Raw genomic sequence first — 12,500 nt, forward strand, 5'->3', positions numbered from 1 at the left:
GATGATGATGGTGATGATGATGAGGGTGATGATGATGATGGTGATGATGATGGTGGTGATGGTGATGATGATGATGGTGGTGATGATGATGATGATGGTGGGGTGATGGGATGATGATGAGGGTGATGATGGTGATGATGATAATGATGGTGGTGATGATGATGGTGATGATTATTACCATTATTATTATTTATTTATTTATTTATTTATGTATTTATTTATTATTATTATTTTTACGGAAGCGTCAGCCAGAGAAAGAGAGAAAGACACAGGTGGCAAAAGACCATTAAAAAACGTATTGGCCAATTCAGAGAACTACGAAAACCGTTTATATATGTTATTGAAAACCAATGCAGTGGAGGAAACGACAAATGATGCATTTAAACTCTTAGACTTTTTCTCTCTTTAAAAATGTTAAAAAGATCGAGAGAATAACTCGCCTAATGAGACTTGGGAGAGAATTATTTTCTGACTTTTTAAGAAGTTCTGGAGGGGGGGAGGGGGAGAGAAAATTCTTTACTTGTACCTTGTCGAATGGAAGAAGATGAAGGAGAAACAGAATGTTGCAAAATTTAAAGTTCTCTATGTTTTTGTTGTTGTTTTTGTTTTTTTTGTTGTTGTGTTAGTTTCTATATATCTATTTCTCATTCTCTCTCTCTTTCTCCCCCCCTCCCTCCCCCCCTCCCTCCCTCCCTCCCTCCCCTCCCCCTTCCTCCCTCCCTCCCTCCCTCCCCTCCCTCTCCCCCTTCCTCCCTTCCTCCCTCCCTCCTTCTGTCCTTAATTCTCTCTTTAATTCCCTCCTCCTTCCTCCCCCCCCAAAAAAAAAAAAAAAAATAATAATAATAATAAATAAAAAAAAAAATAAAAAATAATAAAGAATGAAAATTTCACGGTTCTTCTTATTTTTCTATTTTATTTAATTATTTTTTTCATCTTTCTCCTTCGTCACCGGAAGGGTTTTAAATTTTTTTTTCCCTTTTTACCTCTCTTATTTTATTTATTTATTCATGCACTTATTTTTTTTTTTTTTTCTAAAAAGTGGATTGGTCGCGAGTCTTTCTTTTATTATCTAAGAGTTGGTATGTTTACGGTGTTAACCCCAGAACGACGGGTCACGTAATATTACGTCCGGGAAGAATACGTAGAATTCTGTCCCGTTACTAATAGTACTTCTATTACTATTACCTACTACTACTACCAATGATAATGATAATACTATACCCCAAAATACTAATACTATATACAAAACGAAAAAAACAAAAAAAAAAAAGCGTAAGATCAGAAAACTATAAATCAGATTCCACCAATCAGCGCGTAGAATCCCAAGCGGCGTTCTCTCCGCGTCTCTGATTGGCCGAGGTAAGAGGATAGCTAAGCCTCCTTGTAAGCTCGCTCGTGATTGGCCGTTCCGCGGCCCTTCGAGACAGGTGTATGGCGCCAGGTGAGAGTAATTAGCGAAAGGCAATTAGGGAAGAGGCAAGCGAAAGGAGAGAAGGAGGAACATTAGTGTTATTTATTGATTTATTTTATTTACTTATTTTATTGATTTGTTTATTTTTATTTATTTTATTTTTTATTTTTTTTGAAACTTGTCAGAAAAACAGTAAAAATGATAGATAGATATATTGAGAGTAAAAGAAAGAGAGAGAGAAGAAGAGAAGAGGAGAGAGAGGAAGAGAGAGAGAAAAAAGAAAGAAGAAAGGAAGAAAAAGAAGAAAAAAAAAAAAGAGAGAGAGAGAAAGGAAGGGAAAAAGAGGAGAGAGAGAAAGAAAGGAGAAAAGAAGAGAGGGGAAGAGAGAGAAAGAGAGAGAGAGGGGAAGAGGAGAGAGAGGAGAGAGAGAGAGAGAGGGAAAGGAGGAAAAAAGAGAGAGAGGAAGGGAAAGAGAGTAGAGGGAGAGAGAGAAAAAAAGGGAGAAGAAAAGAGAGAGGAGAAAAGGAGAGAGGGGGAGGGAGAGAAGAAAGGAGAGGAGAAAGAGAAAGAAGGGAAGAAGGAGAGAGGGAAAAAAGAGAGAGGAAAGAAGAAAGAGGGGGGAGAAGGAGAGGGAGAAAGAGAGAAGAGAAGGAGAAGAGGAGGAGAGAGAGAGAGAAAATCGAGTCTTTATTGCAATGTCATGAAAAAAAATGCAAAATATTTTAAGAGATGGCGTATAAATCAAATAAAACTATTAAAAAAAAATGGGATAAAAACAGAATTACAAGAAAGAAAGAAAAAAAATCCATTATATACGAAACCAATTTCAAATAAACGAACGAGGCGAAAGAGCAATATCGTAAAAGGAGAGAAAAGAAAAGAAAAAAAAAATCATCACTCAGGAAGATCGGTTTTCATCATTATAAATCCTGGGAAAAGGGGAGGGGGAGGGGGAGGGGGTGAGGATGGTGGGGGAGGGGAGAGGGGGATTTGAAGGGTGGGGGTAGAGGGTGCTGGGGGGGGAAGTGTGGGGGAGAGGGGGTAGGGAACGAGTAGGGGGTAGAGGGTGCTGGGGGTGAAGTGGGGGGAAAGGGGTAGGGAACGAGCGGGGGGGGAGAGGGTAGGGAACGAGTGGGGGGGAGGGGGAGGGAACGAGCGGGGGGAGGGGGGAGGGAACGAGTGGGGGAGAGAGGGTAGGGAACGAGTGGGGGGGAGGGGGAGGGAACGAGTGGGGGGAGGGGTAGGGAACGATCAAGGGGGAGAGGGGGGAGGGAGGAACGAGCTGGGGGGGGGGGAGGAGTAAGAAGTAAAAGGGATTGGCGTCTTAGCCAATCATTCGAGGTCACGGGAGGTCACGAGAGGTCAAACCAGCCGAACCTTTGCAACTTCAGTAAGTAAGAGAGATCTTGGGAGTTCGGAGTTGCATGTTGCACGATGTTGATCCGGGGTTTGATGGCGTTCTCTAGTTTTCGTTTCGGGTTTCTATGTGTCGGTTTCGGGTCGTGGGGGGCGGGGGCAGTGTGTACGCGAGGATGTGTACGTGTGTGTGTGGGGTTTGTGTGTGTGTGGGTTTGTGGTTTATGTGTGTGTTTGTAAAAATAAAAAAAAATAAAAAAACTTGAAAGGTACCCCTTTTACGGGAAAAATATCAAAGCAAAATCGTTGCCCACCCCCCCCCCAAAAAAAAAAAAAAAAAAAAAAAGATTCTGCATAAAAGACAAAAAAAAAAAGAGAATCCGGGGAAAGGAGGGGAAAAAAAAGAAAAACAAAATAAACTTCTTTAAAAAATTTTTAAAAACAAATTTGAATTTTCTTTTTGACTTACGCATTCGAGTCATGACTGACTGACTGACTGAAATCTCCCGTCTAATTAAGGGGGAGGGGGGGAGGGGGGGAAAAGGGGGGAGGGAGGGGGGAAAGGGGGGGGGGGGGGGATGGGGAGGGGGGAATTTTAAGGGGGGGGGAGAGGGGAAGGGGGGGAGGAGGGGGTAAGGGGGAGGGGGGGGGTGGGGGGAGGGGGGGGTAAGGGGGAGGGAGGAGGGGATAAGGGGGAGGGAGGAGGGGGTAAGGGGGAGGGAGGAGGGGATAAGGGGGGGAGGGAGGAGGGGGTAAGGGGGAGGGAGGGGGGGGGGTTAAAAAAAAAGGGGGGGGGGGAGGGTGGGGGGAAAAAAAAGGGGAGGTTTTTTTTTATTATTATTATTAGTGTTGGGAGGTTGTCAGTCTTTGTTTGTTTGTCTCTTTCTCTCGGTCGTTCTGTCGATCTCGCTCTCTTATCTTTCTCTTTCTGTTTCTCTTTCTTTTCTCTCTTACTTTCTCTCTCTCTCTCTCTCTCTCTCTCTCTCTCTCTCTCTTCTCTTCTTCTCTTCTCTCTCTTCTCACACAACCAAACCCCACACACAACCCAAATACATATATTTACCCACCCACTCACCAAACCCACCCACTCACAAACCCACTCACCCACCCCACCCACAAACCCACCCACCCACAAACCCACTCACCAATCCACCCACTCACAAACCCACCCACCCATCCACCCACTCACAAACCCACTCACCCACAAACCCACTCACCACCCACCCACAAACCCACTCACAAACCCACTCACCAACCCATCCACTCACCAACCCACCCACCCACCCACAAACCCACTCACCCACCCACCCACCCACCCACAAACCCACCCACCCACTTCAGCGTACATAACTGTATGCGCTTGTGTCATACAGACTGGATTTACTGAACTGTTGATAAGGACCTCATTAAGGAGCGGATTATGGTAGATTCTAGAAAAATAAAACTGAATTAATGTTGTAATTGCACCTTTAAGGGGGAAAAGTGCAGGTATATAAAACATTAGATAAACTTGAACATAGTGTTAATCAGGTACTTGGTGTGTTTTGAAATTCTTTTGTTTCATATTATGTAAGAATTAGGAGTTGTGAGGTGTGTTAGAGCGTCGGACTCAAGACTGTCACAACGGCAATCTGAGTTCGAGGGTTCGAGTCACCGGCCGGCGCGTTGTTCCCTTGGGCAAGGAACTTCACCTCGATTGCCTACCTAGCCACTGGGTGGCCAAGCCAGCCCAAGTCAGTGCTGGTCCCAAGCCCGGAAAGTAGAGAGAATGATTACCTAAAAGGTACCACCGGCACTCTCCGTGGAAAGGAACTGGGGACCCTACCACGTACTCACTCCAAGAGCATTACAACATGAAAACTACAATGAAGTATCATGCTGTGACCCCGGGGGCTCAGACATGAACCCTACCGTTAAAAGAAGAGAGGGTGTGTGTGTGTGTGTGTGTGTGTGTGTGTGTGTGTGTGTGTGTGTGTATGTGTGTGTGTGTGTGTGTAAAAGAGTGAGTGAATGAATGAATGAATGAATGTGCGTGCGTGTGTATGTTTGAGTGTGTGTACAGGTGTCTGTGTATCTGTGTACGTAATTCTATTTGTGTGCGTGCATGCGAGCTGTTGATATTAACGTTATCTCGCTGTACCATTTGTACTGAAGGGCTTTTTAGCTATTTGCACAATACTTGAACACGTGAGAAGGATTTGCACTGTAACTGTGATTTGGGTAAATATAGTGTTGTAAGTGAAGAGAGGAAGCCCCTTTTTTTTTTTTTTTTTTTTTTTTTTGTAATTGCAGTAAAGTACTGTAGTTGTTTAGGTAATGATAAAGGTGATGATGATGATGATAATGATAATGATGATTGTGATGGTGATAATGATGAGGATGATGAAGGTGATAAAGATGATGGTTGATAATGATGATGATAATAATAATAATGATGATGATGGTGATGATAATGATAATGATGATGGTGATAAAGATGATGATAGCGGTGATAATGATAATAATGTTGAGGATAATGATAATATGTAAGATGATAACTGATGAACTACAGCGATAACAGCTACGAAAGAACGAGAACAAACAAACATTTATTATTGTATGAGCGTGACCCACCTTCAAGTTATTGACCTTGAACTTAATTATGCGATGGAATATGAACTTAACGACGACCACTTCCTGCCACAATCTCTCTCCCCCCTTTTCCCCTTTCTCTCTTTCCCTTTCTTCCTCCTCTTCCCCCCCCCCCATTCCCCCCCCGCCCCCCCACCCCCCCCCTCCCCCCCCCCCCCTCCCCCCCCCCCCCCCCCCCCCCCCCCTCTCTCGCTCTCTCTCTCTCTCTTCTTCCCTCCTCCCTCCCTCCCTCCCCCTTCCCTCCCTCCCTCCCTCCCTCCCTCCCTCCTTCCTTCCCTTCCCTCTCTCCATCCCCCCCTTCCCCCCCTCCCCCTCCCCCCCACACGCCCTGACACCATCCTTTTAAAAATCTTTTGAGGGAAGTTTCTGGGAAATTAAGCCTCGCGTTGGAAAGGAGGATATGGCTTCCTGAGACTTTTTTCCTTTGAGCGGCGGGGAGGGGAAGGAGGAGGGAAGGAGGGAAGGAAGGAGGGAGGGAAGGAGGGAGGGGAGGAGGGAGGAAAGGAGGAGGGAAGGGAGGAGGGAGGGAAGGAGGGAGGGAAGGAAGGAAGGGGAGGAGGGAAGGAGGGAGGGAAGGAGGAGGGGAGGAAGGAGGGAGGGGATGAAGGAAGGAGGGAAGGAGGGAGGAAAGGAGGGAAGGGAAGGAGGAAGGAAGGAAGGAAGGAGTGAGACGGAGAAAGGAAGAATGGAAAAGAAAATAAGAATATGTATATAAGAATATATATATATTATATATATAAAATAATATATATATATAATATATATATTATATATATATATATTTTTATATATATATTATATCAGTGAGACAGACAGATAAAGCGATAGACAAATAGATAGTTACATAGATACACAGACAAAGACGTGCAGATAGATAGTAGACAAAGATAGACAGGATATTATGCTTAATTGCGTTTTTTTTTTTTTTTAATCCAAACCGAACGCCATCTATTGTGTGGTATTTAGTTCTGAACTTTTGACAACAAAGCAAGAGTACGAACTTCTGCAAAAAGTTACTACGATTTTTTTTTTTTTCAGTTTTTGATCGCAAAAAAATACCCACTTTTCTCTTTTGATAGAAAAAAAAATCCTTTTTTTGACTGCAAGACTTCAGAAAGAATCATTTAGGAATCCCATTGTGAGAGCTGTTTAAATAACAGCTTAGGGAACACGAGCCGAAACATTTTCAGGCAAACATGATATATATATCACAAGGCTTTATGATCCCCGAGTCAAAAAAAAAAAAAAAAAAAAAAAAAAAAAAGGAAGCTCATTATTCATTTTAAAAAATCGGATCATTTTACTTGTAACTCATTTTTTTTTTTTTCTTTCATTTCTTTTATCCTCTTCTTTTTCGTGCGCTTTTGTAACTTCTTTATGTTCTTCATTTCTCTCTCTCTTTCTGTCTGTCTGTCTCTCTCTCTCTCTCTCTCTCTCTCTCTCTCTCTCTCTCTCCTCTCTCTCTCTCTCTCTCCTCTCTCATCTTCTCCTCTTTTCTCTCCCCCTTTTCCCCTCCCCTTTCCCTCCCCTCCCTCCCCCCTTCCCCCTTCCTTTCCCTTCCTTTCCCCACCCCCCTCCCAAATCCTCCCACTTTCTCCTTCCTTCTTCTACTCCCTCTTTCTCTTTTTATTCCCCTTTGCTTCTTCTCCCTCATTCTCTCCTTCGTCCGATTCCCTGGAGGCGTCCAAATCCCCAATCAAAAGGCGACCCGACTGCGTTCGATTTGGCTGCTTGTGGCTTCGTTCTGGATGCCCGCCTCGCAAGGGCGAGGGAACCTAGCTGGATACGTACACAGAAAAAAAACATACGCCCTTATTTTATGTATGCCAACGTAGTCATAAGCCCCACCGCGCAAACCCCTCAGCACACGCACATGCACATTCATATGCACATTCACACGCACACGCAAAGGCACATACACACGCAACGGCAAACACACAACACACCCACACCCCACCAAACACTCACACACACACACTCACACACACACACACACACACACCCCACCCCCAAAACCACCACACACACACACACACACACACACACACCAAAAACACACACACACACACACACACACACACACCACACCACACACACACATACCCAACATACAACACACACACACACACCACACACACAAAAAACCCCACACACACAACACACAACCACACACACACACACCCCACCAACCACACACACAAAACAAACACAACACACACACCAATAGATTTGGAGTATTGCCTATTTTTTAACTTGCTTTACACGATATTCCAATTTCAAAATTACCTCTCTTTTTGAAAGTATTGGAACTGAATTTTTAATAGTGAAAATTATAATAGTGAAATTATGATTATGTAGTATTATTGATTATTTTGGTTATATCGGAAAAAGAAAGAGAGAGAGAGGAGGGAGAGAGAGAGAGAGAAGAGGAGAAGAGGGGAGAGAGAAGAGAGAAGAGAAAAGGAGAGGAGGAGGGGAGAGAGAGGGGAGGGGAGGGGAAGAAAGAAGAGAGAGGATAAGAAATTTTTCTTGGATAGAAACTAAATTTTAAATCAAAATTTGATTATAAAAATGAGAGAAAAAAATCAGTGTTCTTAAGAATAGAAATTTGAAAGTCGAACATTGAGTCAAAAATTAAAATAACGAGTCAAAATTTCGGGTAATATTGTGCCTTCTACCCCCCCCCCCAGATAAAGGGAGAGGGAGAAGGGAAGTGGAGGGGGAGGGGGAGTGAGAGGGAGAGGGAGGGAGAGGAAGAAGGAGAAGGAGAGGGAGAGAGGGAGGGAGAAAGAGAGAAAGGACGGAGAGGTAAGGAGAAGGAAAAGAGAGGGAAAGAAAAAGAGAGAAAGAGACGGAGAGTGTGAAGGAGAGGGACAAACAAGAAAAAAGAACATGGCATAACACAAACAAAACCAACAAAACAAATAAAATAAACAAACCTCCCTACGTCAGCCATAAAACAATATATATATATATATTAAAATATATATTATATATATAATAATATTATATATATTATATATATTATTTCCCTTTTATAATTTCCCCTAAAGGCTTGCTGACGGTACAGGGAATACTGATTCTCATGAAGGAATATATATAATATACATTACATTATATAATAAAATATATAATATATTAAAATATATTATATATATATATATATATATAATAAATTATCTCATTTAACGGTGGGTTTATGTCTGAGCCGCCGTGGTCACAGCAGATACCAATTGCATTTTTTCACGTTGTGAGTTTGGAGTGAGACGGGGTAGGGTCCCATTTCCCTTTTCCCACGGAGATGCGGTGTTACCTTTTTTAGGTAACACTCTTTTATTTTACCCCGGGCTTGGCCCACACTGACCGAGCTGGCCTGGCCACCCAGGGGCTGGGCGGGAAATCGGTGAAGTCCCTTGCCAAGGGGAAACAACGCGTGGGTGGGCGACCAAAACCCTCGAACTCGAGCCGTGCGACAGTTCGATCCACGCTCAACCCAAAATCGGCCACCGCGCCTTTGACGACATGTGTTTTCCATGATTTTTTGGAAATTTTTAGAGGGGTGGTTTGCATTCCCTTTCCGCCCGGTGTTTTTATGGGCCCCATCTCTATTTCCCGGCACTGACTTGGCGACGGGGTCCCCCAGTGGCTAGGGGAGGGAACGAGGTGAAGTTTCCCGCCCAAGGGGAAAAAACGCGGCGGTCGGTGACTCGAACCCTCGAAATCAGATTTCCCTCGTGAAGTCTTTATCCAAAGCTCTAACCATTCGGCCCCCCGCGGGGCCCCATATAATTATATATATATATTTTTATATAAAATATATATTATATAATATAATTTTAAATATATATTATAATATTTTATATAAAAAATCTTAGCCCTTGGGTCTTTTTCGAAAACTTTTGGCCCGATTTTAGCCTGGCCTCCCCCCCCCCCCCCGACAGCATTGTTTGTTCAACGCTGGGGTCTAAATCCACGCTTTCTGTCGTAGAGCTGAGGGGAAAAAGAACAAACTGCCAGTGGAAGGAGGGAGAGGGAGAGGGAGAGGGAGGGTTGAGGGGAAGGGAGGGTGAGGGAGAGAGGAAGGGGAAGGGGGAGAGAGGGAGGGGGATGGGGAATGGGAATGAAAGAGGGAAGATGGGAGAGAATGGGAGAAGGAGAGGGTCGGGAAGAGAGAGAGAGAGAGAGAGAGAGTGAGAGAGAGAGAGAGAGAGAGAGAGAGAAAGAAAGAAAGAGAGAATCCCCCCCTCCCACATCTCCCTTCTTCCCCCCCTTTTCCCCCCTTCCTTTTACCCTTCTCTCCCTCTCTTTCTCCTCTATCCTTCCTCCTCTTCTGCCTTCTTTTTTCCTTCCCTTCTCCCTCCTCCCTAACCCCCTACCCCAATACCCCCCCACCCCCCACGTAATCCTCCTAAGGGTATAAAAAATGGAAAATTAAAATTGCATATATGTAGGTTCTCAGGCTGATGAATACTTGTTTTTTTTTTTGTTTTTTTTTTCCTCTTCGTTATCCTTATTTTTTCATATTCTTTGTTTTTTTTTTCTTCTTTAGTTTCTTCTAATCCGTCTTCTTTTTCATTTTCAATTTATTATTATTATTGTTTATTTTATTGTTATTATTATTATTATTATTATTATTATTATTATACTTTTTTCTTTTTCTCCTCCTCCTTCTTCTTCTTCTTCTTCTTCTTTTTTTTCTTCTTCTTTTTTACTTTTCCTTCTTCTTCTTCTTCTTCTTTCTCTCCTCCTCCTCCTTCTTCTTCCTCCTCCTCTTCTTCTTCTTTCTCTCCTCCTCCTCCTCTTCCTCCTTCTTCCTCCTTCTCCTCTTTCTTCTTCTTCTTCTATGCCTGTTCTTCGTCTTTTTCCTTTCCCTTTTCTTCTTCCCAAGATTATTTTCTTTCCTTCTGTCACGTTCGCTTGTTTACACGAGGGAGAAAAACGTCAACAAGCAAAGCCTTCCCTTTCCTCTTCTTTCATTTCTTTCTCTTTTCTTTCACGTCTTTCTTCTTTCGTCTTTTCTTCGTTCATTTCTTTTTTTCTTTCTTTCTTTTTTTATTGTTTTTTTTTCTCTTCTTTCATTTCTTTTTCTTCTTTCATTTCTTTCTCTTTTCTTTCATTTTTCTTTCATGTCTTTCTTCTTTCGTTTTTTTTTCGTTCATTTCTTTCTTTCTTTTATTTTTTATTGTTTTTTCTCTTCTTTCATTTCTTTCTCTTTTTTTTCTCTCTTCTTTCATTTCTTTTTCTTCTTTCATTTCTTTCTTTCTTCGTTTTATTTATTCTTTCTTCTTTGTTATTCTTATTCCCTTTTTATCTTCCTTGATTCTTTCCTCTTTTCTTTTCTCTTCGTTCTTCGCCTCTCTTTTCTTTCTTCCTCTCTTTATCTTCCCGCTTTCTTTTTCTTTCTTTCTCTCGCTTTTTATTTCATTTCCTCTTTTTCTTTTTCCTTTTTTCCCTTCTCTATTTTTCATTTTCATTTTTTTCCTTCCGTCTTTTTCCTATTCGTTTGTGCCTTCTCTCTTTTTCCTTTTCCTTTTTCTTCTCTTCATTATCTCTCTCTTTCGTCGTCTTTCTCTCCCCTCTTCCTCTTCTTTCTCTCTCCCCTTCTTCCTCTCTTCCTCTTTCTCTCTCTCTCTCTCTCTCTCTCTCTCTCTCTCTCTCTCTCTCTCTCTCTCTCTCTCCCTCCCCTTCTTCCTCTCTTCTTCTTTCTTCTCCCTCTCTCCTTCTTCCTATTCATGAACCGGATGCAGCGCGTCATGCACAAATCCGTGACGTCATGCATTATGCGGAGTCATGAAGTGTTCGTTCCTGTGACCTCCTTCGACAGTGCATGACTGGAGGGGCTCATGACAATGCACAGCCTCTCGCGCGCATGACAGTACATGGCGCTTGTGACAACAACGGACTGGATTCGTTGACATAGATTTGTGTGTGGGGGGGAGGGGGAGGGGAGTTGTGTGTGGGGGAGGGGGGGAGGGGAGGGGTTTGTGTGTGTGGGGAGGAGAGTTGTGTGTGGGGGGGAGGGGAGAGGGGGGTTGTGTGTGGGGGAGAGGGGGGAAGTGGAGGGGGTTGTGTGTGTGAGGGGAGAGGGGGGGTTGTATGTAGGGGGGGAGGGTGGTTGTGTGTGTTTTATTGTTATTATTATTATTTTTCAATATTCTTTTAGGTTTATTGTTGTCATTATAATTATTGTCATTTTTTATTTGTATTTGTATTATTCTTTTTATGATTTATGTTGTTATTGTTGTTGTTGTTATTATTATTATCATTATCGTTATTATTCTTATCTTTTGTTTTAGTGTGTGCCGTGTGGAGATTTTTAGCCGGGCTGTGTGAGAGAGGAATTTCTCTCTCTCTCTCTCTCTCTCTCTCTCTCTCTCTCTCTCTCTCTCTCTCTCTCTCTCTCTCTCTCTCTCTCTCTCTCTCTCTCTCTCTCGCTCTCTTTCTCTTCTCTCTTTTTCTTTCTCTTTCTCTCACTCTCTAGATAACGTAGATATGTTGACAGATATAAGTGCACAGATAAACACACAAAGAGATAGATAGATCGATCGATAGATAAATAGATAGAAAAATATCGATATCTCTCTCCCCCCATCGCTCTTCTCCTCTCTGTTACCTTACTTCTCTTTTATCCTTTTCCTTCTCCTTCTCTCGCCTTCTTTCCCTCTCAAGAATTATTGCTGCGTTCCTGTCGCCTCGTAATTTCGTTCGCGTCATGTTTCACGATCAGCGTGTCTTGAGCTTTATAAAGGAAAGCAACCCGGAATAAGTGGGTGATTTTTTACTCTTCTGTTTGTTGCATTTTTTTCACTGTTTTGGCGACGTATGTTTTTGTGTTGAGACCATTTACTAATTTATTTTTTTGGTGGTAGAATGTTGTGTGTCTGGCCTTTTTATTTTCATTTTTTGGGGGCATTGTATTAGATGTTTGACTTGGATGTTGAGCGATATAAAAGGGTGGAGAAATTTTGCACAAGTAAGGGAGAATGATAAACGTAATAAAATATTTAAAATGAATTTAGTTCTTATCTTCTTTTACCTAGTGAATATTCAAATAACTCCACTTGATGAACCCAATCGGCACGGATGTCAAGAATACTTGTCA

Source organism: Penaeus monodon, chromosome 13, assembly GCF_015228065.2.
Source record: "Penaeus monodon isolate SGIC_2016 chromosome 13, NSTDA_Pmon_1, whole genome shotgun sequence".
Taxonomy (NCBI): Eukaryota; Metazoa; Arthropoda; class Malacostraca; order Decapoda; family Penaeidae; genus Penaeus; species Penaeus monodon.